We start from the raw sequence: 11,334 nt of genomic DNA, 5'->3' as shown, positions 1-11,334 counted from the left end.
TGTAAAAATTAAAAAAAAACAAAATTAATCAAATTTAAATATGTTGTGTATTTTAGTGCGTAGATAAGGCTCTTATATTAGTTTTTTAGATTTCACCCCTTAGGGGTGAGTTATTAAACAAAATGCTATAAATAAAGCCTAATTGATACGGTTTTTGGCATATAGGTAGCCCCTAAAATATTAATAAAAATTTTTAGCAAAAACCACCCCTTTGTATTTGGGGGTGAGTTAAGGGTAAATATGTAAAAATTAAACAAATCACATTTAACCAAATTTAAATATGTTGTGTATTTTAGTGCGTAGATAAGGCTCTTATATAATTTTTTTAGATTTCACCCTTTGGGGGTGAGTTATTAAACAAAAATCTACAAATAAAGCCTAATCGATACGGTTTTTTGCATATACGTAGCCCCTAAAATATTAATAAAAAATATTTTAGCAAAAACCACCCCTTTGTATTTGGAGGTGAGTTAAGGGTAAAAATGTAAAAATTAAAAAAAAAATAACCAAATTTAAATATGTTGTGTATTTTAGTGCGTAGATAAGGCTCTTATATTCGTTTTTTAGATTTCACCCTTTGGGGGTAAGTTTTTAAACAAAAATCTACAAATAAAGCCTAATTGATACGGTTTTTTGCATATACGTAGCTCATAAAATTTTAATAAAAAATATTTTAGCAAAAAACACCCTTTTCTATTTGGGGGTGAGTTAAGGGTAAAAATGTAAAAATTAAAAAAAAAAATTAACCAAATTTAAATATGTTGTGTATTTTAGTGCGTAGATAAAACTCATATAATTTTTTTAGATTTCACCCTTTGGGGGTGAGTTATTAAACAAAAATCTACAAATTAAGCCTAATCGATACGGTTTTTGGCATATACGTAGCCCCTAAATTATTAATAAAAAATATTTTAGCAAAAACCACCCCTTTGTATTTGGGGGTGAGTTAGGGGTAAAAATGTAAAAATTAAAAAAAAAACAAAATTAATCAAATTTTAATATCTTGTGTATTTTAGTGCGTAGATAAGGCTCTTATATTAGTTTTTTAGATTTCACCCCTTAGGGGTGAGTTATTAAACAAAATGCTATAAATAAAGCCTAATTGATACGGTTTTTGGCATATAGGTAGCCCCTAAAATATTAATAAAAAATTTTAGCAAAAACCACCCCTTTGTATTTGGGGGTGAGTTAAGGGTAAATATGTAAAAATTAAACAAATCACATTTAACCAAATTTAAATATGTTGTGTATTTTAGTGCGTAGATAAGGCTCTTATATAATTTTTTTAGATTTCACCCTTTGGGGGTGAGTTATTAAACAAAAATCTACAAATTAAGCCTAATCGATACGGTTTTTGGCATATACGTAGCCCCTAAAATATTAATAAAAAATATTTTAGCAAAAACCACCCCTTTGTATTTAGGGGTGAGTTAGGGGTAAAAATGTAAAAATTAAAAAAAAAACAAAATTAATCAAATTTTAATATCTTGTGTATTTTAGTGCGTAGATAAGGCTCTTATATTAGTTTTTTAGATTTCACCCCTTAGGGGTGAGTTATTAAACAAAATGCTATAAATAAAGCCTAATTGATACGGTTTTTGGCATATAGGTAGCCCCTAAAATATTAATAAAAAATTTTAGCAAAAACCACCCCTTTGTATTTGGGGGTGAGTTAAGGGTAAATTTGGCTCAAATTCTATTACGTTAGGTCCAAAAGATCAGTTTGGTTTCAAAAAACTATACAATTAGAAATTCCACAAATATTGGCGGCGGTACTTTCAGGGCGCGTATTTTTATACCCGCTAACGGAGACCTTGAGCTATAGAAAAAATTTTCCATGCGCGCCGAAGGCGCGCATGTACTTTATAGATTTTGACCTGGGAAATTTAAAAATCAACACCAAAACTTTCTACACCCCCTACAACCCCCTTAAAAATAGCCAAATACAACAAATTTTAACAACCACTAAATTCAAAATCGTCTCATAACGTTAAAAAATTTTTTCAAAATTTTACACCTCAAAAAGAAACTCCGAAATTCTCTTAGCTTTCGTTTTTCATTGGTCCAGAGCGCATGCGCATGCGCGTCTGACCTGTACATTTTCCCCACCAAACGTCCATAGATCACGGTAACTAAAGGGCGTACAATCATCAAACAACTTCTAAAGTGCTTAGGTCATGCTCCCCCGACATATGAAAAAAAAAACAGATTTTTATCTCAATTAGATCTAAAAGTCACTTCCCCCACCACCCGGACCACTAATGCGGACTTTGAGCTGGATAAAAGTCACAAAGTCATGATTAAAATTTTAAAGTTTTTTTAACTTAATCGATAGACATGCGCGTAAGATTAAAAAAATAATTTTTATAAATGTGGAATGACCAACCCTTCTATTCGAAAAACAACCCTAAAATTGACAAAAAAAAACAAAATCTACAAATAAAGCCTAATCGATACGGTTTTTTGCATATACGTAGCCCCTACAATATTAATAAAAAATATTATAACAAAAAACACCCCTGTGTATTAGGGGGTGAGTAAAGGGTAAAAACGTAAAAAATAAAAAAAAATAAAAATTAACCAAATTTAAATATGTTGTGTATTTTAGTGTGCAGATAAGGCCTCTATGTTGTTTTTTTAGATTTCACCCTTAGGGGGTGAGTTTTTAACATATTTAAAAAACCACTAAATTCAAAAAATTCAAACAATGTCAAAGATGTTTTTTAAAAATTTTAGACCTCAAAAAGAAACTCCGAAATTCTCTTAGCATTCGTTTTTCATTGGTCCAGAGCGCATGCGCATGCGCGTCTGACCTGTACATTTTCCCCACCAAACGTCCATAGATCACGGTAACTAAAGGGCGTACAATCATCAAACAACTTCTAAAGTGCTTAGGTCATGCTCCCCCGACATATGAAAAAAAAAACAGATTTTTATCTCAATTAGATCTAAAAGTCACTTCCCCCACCACCCGGACCACTAATGCGGACTTTGAGCTGGATAAATGTCACAAAGTCATGATTAAAATTTTAAAGTTTTTTTAACTTAATCGATAGACATGCGCGTAAGATTAAAAAAATAATTTTTATAAATGTGAAAAGACCACCCCTTCTATTCGAAAAACAACCCTAAAATTGACAAAAAAAAACAAAATCTACAAATAAAGCCTAATCGATACGGTTTTTTGCATATACGTAGCCCCTAAAATATTAATAAAAAATATTATAACAAAAACCACCCCTGTGTATTAGGGGGTGAGTAAAGGGTAAAAACGTAAAAAATAAAAAAAAATAAAAATTAACCAAATTTAAATATGTTGTGTATTTTAGTGTGCAGATAAGGCCTCTATGTTGTTTTTTTAGATTTCACCCTTAGGGGGTGAGTTTTTAACGTATTTAAAAAACCACTAAATTCAAAAAATTCAAACAATGTCAAAGATGTTTTTTAAAAATTTTAGACCTCAAAAAGAAACTCCGAAATTCTCTTAGCTTTCGTTTTTCATTGGTCCAGAGCGCATGCGCATGCGCGTCTGACCTGTACATTTTCCCCACCAAACGTCCATAGATCACGGTAACTAAAGGGCGTACAATCATCAAACAACTTCTAAAGTGCTTAGGTCATGCTCCCCCGACATATGAAAAAAAAAACAGATTTTTATCTCAATTAGATCTAAAAGTCACTTCTCCCACCACCCGGACCACTAATGCGGACTTTGAGCTGGATAAAAGTCACAAAGTCATGATTAAAATTTTAAAGTTTTTTTAACTTAATCGATAGACATGCGCGTAAGATTAAAAAAATAATTTTTATAAATGTGGAATGACCACCCCTTCTATTCGAAAAACAACCCTAAAATTGACAAAAAAAAACAAAATCTACAAATAAAGCCTAATCGATACGGTTTTTTGCATATACGTAGCCCCTAAAATATTAATAAAAAATATTATAACAAAAACCACCCCTGCGTATTAGGGGGTGAGTAAAGGGTAAAAACGTAAAAAATAAAAAAAAATAAAAATTAACCAAATTTAAATATGTTGTGTATTTTAGTGTGCAGATAAGGCCTCTATGTTGTTTTTTTAGATTTCACTCTTAGGGGGTGAGTTTTTAACGTATTTAAAAAACCACTAAATTCAAAAAATTCAAACAATGTCAAAGATGTTTTTTAAAAATTTTAGACCTCAAAAAGAAACTCCGAAATTCTCTTAGCTTTCGTTTTTCATTGGTCCAGAGCGCATGCGCATGCGCGTCTGACCTGTACATTTTCCCCACCAAACGTCCATAGATCACGGTAACTAAAGGGCGTACAATCATCAAACAACTTCTAAAGTGCTCAGGTCATGCTCCCCCGACATATGAAAAAAAAAACAGATTTTTATCTCAATTAGATCTAAAAGTCACTTCCCCCACCACCCGGACCACTAATGCGGACTTTGAGCTGGATAAAAGTCACAAAGTCATGATTAAATTTTTAAAGTTTTTTTATCTTAATCGATAGACATGCGCGTAAGATTAAAATAACAATTTTTATAAATGTGGAATGACCACCCCTTCTATTCGAAAAACAACCCTAAAATTAACAAAAAAAACCAAAATCTACAAATAAAGCCTAATCGATACGGTTTTTTGCATATACGTAGCCCCTAAAATATTAATAAAAAATAGTTTAGCAAAAACCACCCCTTTGTATTTGGGGGTGAGTTAAGGGTAAAAATGTGAAAATTAAAAAAAAACAAAATTAACTAAATTTAAATATGTTGTGTATTTTAGTGCGTAGATAAGGCTTTTATATTATGTTTTTAAATTTCACCCTTTGGGGGTGAGTTATTAAAGAAAAATCTACAAAGAAAGCCTAATCGATACGGTTTTTTGCATATAGGTAGCCCCTAAAATATTCATAAAAAATATTTTAGCAAAAACCACCCCTTTGTATTTGGGGGTGAGTTAAGGGTAAAAATGTAACAATTAAAAAAAAAACAAAATTAACCAAATTTAAATATGTTGTGTATTTTAGTGCGTAGATAAGGCTTTTATATTATGATTTTAAATTTCACCCTTTGGGGGTGAGTTATTAAACAAAAATCTACAAATAAAGCCTAATCGATACGGTTTTTTGCATATAGGTAGCCCATAATATATTAATAAAAATATTTTAGCAAAAACCACCCCTTTGTATTTGGGGGTGAGTTAAGGGTAAAAATGAAAAAATTAACAAAAAAAACAAATTAATCAAATTTAAATATGTTGTGTATTTTAGTGCGTAGATAAGGCTCTTATATTCGTTTTTGAGATTACACCCTTTGGGGGTAAGTTTTTAAACAAAAATCTACAAATAAAGCCTAATCGAAACGGTTTTTTGCATATAGGTAGCCCCTAAAATATTAATAAAAAATATTTTAGCAAAAACCACCCCTTTGTATTTGGGGGTGAGTTAAGGGTAAAAATGTAAAAATTAAAAAAAAATAACTAAATTTAAATATGTTGTGTATTTTAGTGCGTAGATAAGGCTCTTGCATTAGTTTTTTAGATTTCACCCTTTGGGGGTGAGTTATTAAACAAAAAGCTACAAATAAAGCCTAATCGATACCGTTTCTTGCATATAGGTAGCCTCTAAAATATTAATAAAAAATATTTTAGTAAAAACCACCCCTTTGTATTTGGGGGTGACTTAAGGGTAAAAATGTAAAAATTAAAAAAAAAATTACCAAATTTAAATATGTTGTGCATTTTAGTGCGTAGATAAGGCTCTTGCATTAGTTTTTTACATTTCACCCTTTGGGGGTGGGTTATTAAACAAAAATCTACAAATAAAGCCTAATCGATACGGTTTTTTGCATATAGGTAGCCCATAATATATTAATAAAAAATATTTTAGCAAAAACCACTCCTTTGTATTTGGGGGTGAGTTAAGGGTAAAAATGTAAAAATAAAAAAAAATAACCAAATTTAAATATGTTGTGTATTTTAGTGCGTAGATAAGGCTCTTATATTAGTTTTTTAGATTTCACCTTTTGGGGGTGAGTTATTTAACAAAATACTACAAACAAAGCCTAATCGATACGGTTTTTGGCATATAGGTAGCCCCTAAAATATTAATAAAAAATGTTTTAGCAAAAACTACCCCTTTATATTTGGGGGTGAGTTAGGGGTAAAAATGTGAAAATTAAAAAAAAAACAAAATTAATCAAATTTGAATATGTTGTGTATTTTAGTGCGTAGATAAAGCTCTTATATTCGTTTTTTAGATTTTACCTTTTGGGGGTAAGTTATTAAACAAAAATCTACAAATAAAACTAATCGATACGGTTTTTGCATATAGGTAGCTCCTAAAATATTAATAAAAAATATTTTAGCAAAAAACACCCCTTTGTATTTGGGGGTGAATTAAGGGTAAAAACGTAAAAAATAAAAATAAACAAACATTAACCTAATTTAAATAATTGAAAATTTATCACATTTACTACAAATATTGTATGTATTTCAATGCGTACATAAGGACCATATATTTCTTTTTTTTTAATTTTACCCTTAGAGGGTGAGTTTTTAGCGTTTGTAAAAAAATGTTACTGGATTCCTATAATTACCATTAAATCTACAGTCATGTGGTTTACAATAAAAAAAATATATTACCATAAAGAACTAAGAACTAAATACTTTTTCCTTATCAAAAACACCCCTAAAGTGTACAAAAAAAAATACACATACAGTCAGATCGATATGGGTTTTTGCGTGCAAGTACCCACTAAAATAAAAATAAAACTTATTTAAATAAAATCCACCCCTTTGAATTAAGAGGTGAGTTAAGGGTAAAAATGTAAAAAATAAAAATAAAGAAAAATTTATCACATTTGGATATAAATAAACAAAAATTTATCACATTTAGGTATATTGTGTATATCAATGCGTACAAAAGGCCCCTATATTACTTTTTTGGATTTCACTCTTTGGGGGTGACTATTTAACTTTTATAAAAAAAGGTTTTTACATTTCCATAAGTGTCTTCGAATCGATTGACAAGCGGTTTACAATAAAAAAATATATTATAATAATTATAAAAAACAAACACCACTTACTTAAAAAAGCCACCCCTAAAATTGACAAAAAAAAAACAATTACAGTCAGATTAATATAGGTTGTAGCGTGCAAGTACCCTTTGAAATAGAAATAAAGATAATTTAAACAGCGAAGGAACTGGCTTACCTCGGCCTATGATTAGAAAACAGTTTTCTGTATAACTTGCATTCGCCATAACTATAAATAAATCACAAGGACAAACGTCTGACAAAGTAGGCATATACCTGGATGGGCCATGTTTTGTGCATGGCCAATTGTATGTAGCTATGAGTCGAGTGGGGTTAGGAGAAAATTTAAAAATATATATAACAAACGGACCTCAACAAGGGAAATATAACTATCGCAATGGAAGGACGTTTACCAGAAATGTCGTATTTCGGAATGTTGTAGCAAATAATACACGGCCACACACTATGCAACATAACGCAGATGAACCACTGCAACCTATTATTCTACAAATCTACGACGAATGGAATGATGATTTCGACTGGAATACACTTCCAGAATTTGAAGACAAACTTCTCGGCAATCCTCTTCCAATAATAAGAAGTATTCAACCGTTCTATACCGATTCATAATTAAGGCGGCAAGTATCCACCATGGAGAAGCCTGGTACGTCTGGAGTTAATATTAAACAAACGACAACACACTTACAAATCTCAAGTGACGATGACGAAGATTCTTTATAAAACCTTTTATATTTACTAAATTGAAAAACATATGTTAAAACAATTTAATAAATGTTATGTTTTTAATTGTGACAAGTGTTTTTAATATAATCCATATCATACATAACAACTTACACCGTGTTAAGCCTGAAATAATCAATTTAGCTCAAATTCTATTACGTTAGGTCCAAAAGATCAGTTTGGTTTTAAAAACTACACAACCAGAAATTCGACAAATATTGGCGGCGGTACTTTCAGGGCGCGTATTTTTCACCCGCTAATAGGGAACGTGAGCTGGGTTTAGACCGTCGTGAGACAGGTTAGTTTTACCCTACTGATGACTCGTCGTTGCGATAGTAATCCTGCTCAGTACGAGAGGAACCGCAGGTTCGGACATTTGGTTCACGCACTCGCTCGAGCGGGCGGTGGTGCGAAGCTACCATCCGTGGGATTATGCCTGAACGCCTCTAAGGCCGTATCCTTTCTAGTCAAAGGTGGCAACGATACCTTTAGGAGTTTCGAGAGTCGACAGGCTCAAAACAATGTGACTTTACTAGGCGTTTAACGCTTGCGTACGAACGTCGCACGAGCCCTATTTGCCGTGTGAAGCCACCGATCGGCGGCGGGATCGATCCTTGCCACGTCCGACCAGGCTTCTAGACGGTCAATTATGGGTACATTGTTGTTCGACGTCGAAACTCGGAATTGTCTGTAGACGACTTACGTACCTGGCAGGGTGTTGTACTCGGTAGAGCAGTTTCCACGCTGCGATCTGTTGAGACTCAGCCCTCAGCTTGGGGATTCGTCTTGTCGGCGAGACGAGACCCCGTCAACGTTTAGAAAGCTGAGTGGATAAAAAATATACCCAGCCAGGTACACATTGTTTATATAAAAATTTCTAGTATGCAATGCAACTTGGGCTAATAACCAACATGAACTTACTATATTTTATTATTACATACGTACCTGGCAAGGTGTTGTATTCGGTAGAGCTGTTTCTACGCTGCGATCTGTTAAGACAGACTCAGCTTGGAGATTCGTCTTGTCGGTGAGACGAGACTCCGTCAACGTTTAGAAAGCTGAGAGGATAAAACAATACACAGCCAGGTACACATTGTTTATATAAAAATTTCTAGTATGCAATGCAACTTGGGCTAATAACCAACATGAACTTACTCTATTTTATTATTACATACGTACCTGGCAAGGTGTTGTATTCGGTAGAGCTGTTTCTACGCTGCGATCTGTTAAGACAGACTCAGCTTGGAGATTCGTCTTGTCGGTGAGACGAGACTCCGTCAACGTTTAGAAAGCTGAGAGAATAAAACAATACACAGCCAGGTACACATTGTTTAATAAATATTACTAGTATGCAATGCAACTTGGGCTAACCAACATGAACTTACTCTATTTTATCATTACAAATAAATTTACCTCTCTAAAAACTCTCACTCTTCTCACCACAATTTAATGAACTTTAGTAGTGTACAGCCTTATTTCTCTCAAGTAACAAAAAGACGATGGTGTGGTTGGTGATAGTGATAGAAACCAACTAGTCTTAAAGAGTATGAGTAATAGAGTCAGAGATGAATAATACAAGAGAGAGGAAAGAAAGAGAAAGAGAAAGAAGACAGAGAGAAAGAAAGAAATTAAAAGGAAAAGAAGATAGATGATAGAGAGAGAGAGAGAGAGAGAGAGAGAGAGAGAGAGAGGAGGAAGAGTAGAAGAAAGCCAGCAAATTTATTCGAACGACATACTTCGTTCTACGGACTTAGCACATAGCTCTCGCCTAGCACATAGCTCTCGCCTAGCACATAGCTCTCGCCTAGCACATAGCGCTCGCCTTGCACCATTCACTGCTTAATAACTACTGCATATAATAAAGTCACGATTGCTCATGTGGTAAAATAGTCTTGACACAATCATTTTGTTTAAAGGTATGCAACCAACATTACACAAAACGCGCGCTAAAGTTGCCTAAAACCACGAAGTACTACGTATACTTTAATTGTAACGCAACTGGTTTCACAGTAAACGTGTATGAAAATTGCCTATATTCAAGAAGTACTACATTTGTTTAAATATTGTATTACTGTTACGAAGTACGACGTTTAAATATTATGAATTATTTTAAGTTGTATATAAAATCATAGCTATTTTTGTAAATTAATAATGCAACCCGCAATACACCAAATGTGTATTAATATTGCCTAACTTGTACGAAGTACAACGTTCATTTAAGTGCATTAAGTATGGTGCTCTGTGTGATGAAATACGACGTTCATGTGACCATAAAGTAACAAACGAAGTACGGCGCTCACAAATGCAGCACTCAAAATTATTGTTTCATTGCACGACGTTTGCTTTGTTTCTGACTGCGACGAAATGCAGCGTTCATTTGACTTTGTACATAGTACAGACGAAGTACGACGTTTGCGAAGTACGGCACTCAAAATCGTGATTTTCATGTACGACGTTTATTTGCACGTCCTGCCGACTGCGACGGAGTACAGCGTTCAATTGACTTTGTACATAGTACAGACGAAGTACGACGTTTGCGAAGTACGGCACTCAAAATCGTGATTTTCATGTACGACGTTTATTTGCACGTCCTGCCGACTGCGACGGAGTACAGCGTTCAATTGACTTTGTACATAGTACAGACGAAGTACGACGTTTGCGAAGTACGGCACTCAAAATCGTGATTTTCTTGTACGACGTTTATTTGCACGTGCTGTCGACTGCGACGAAGTTAAGCGTTCATTTGACTTTGTACATAGTACAGACGAAGTACGACGTTTGCGAAGTACGGCACTCAAAATGGTGATTTTCTTGTACGACGTTTATTTGCACGTGCTGCCGACTGCGACGGAGTACAGCGTTCAATTGACTTTGTGCATAGTACAGACGAAGTACGACGTTTGCGAAGTACGGCACTCAAAATCATGATTTTCTTGTAAGACGTTTATTTGCAGTTGCTTCCGACTGCGACGAAGTACAGCGTTCAATTGACTTTGTACATAGTACAGACGAAGTACGACGTTTGCGAAGTACGGCACTCAAAATCATGATTTTCTTGTAAGACGTTTATTTGCAGTTGCTTCCGACTGCGACGAAGTACAGCGTTCAATTGACTTTGTACATAGTACAGACGAAGTACGACGTTTGCGAAGTACGGCACTCAAAATCATGATTTTCTTGTAAGACGTATATTTGCAGTTGCTTCCGACTGCGACGAAGTACAGCGTTCAATTGACTTTGTACATAGTACAGACGAAGTACGACGTTTGCGAAGTACGGCACTCAAAATCATGATTTTCTTGTACGACGTTTATTTGCACTTGCTGTCGACTGCGACGAAGTTTAGCGTTCATTTGACTTTGTACATAGTACAGACGAAGTACGACGTTAGCGAAGTACGGCACTCAAAATCGTGATTTTCTTGTACGACGTTTATTTGCACGCGCTGTCGACTGCGACGAGGTTTAGCGTTCACTTGACTTTGTACATAGTATAGACGAAGTACGACGTTTGCAAAGTACGGCACTCAAAATCGTGATTTTCTTGTACGACGTTTATTCGCACGTGCTGC

This window comes from Tribolium castaneum, unplaced genomic scaffold, assembly GCF_031307605.1.
Source record: "Tribolium castaneum strain GA2 unplaced genomic scaffold, icTriCast1.1 ptg000050l, whole genome shotgun sequence".
NCBI classification, from domain to species: domain Eukaryota; kingdom Metazoa; phylum Arthropoda; class Insecta; order Coleoptera; family Tenebrionidae; genus Tribolium; species Tribolium castaneum.
This window is presented reverse-complemented; position numbering follows the sequence as displayed.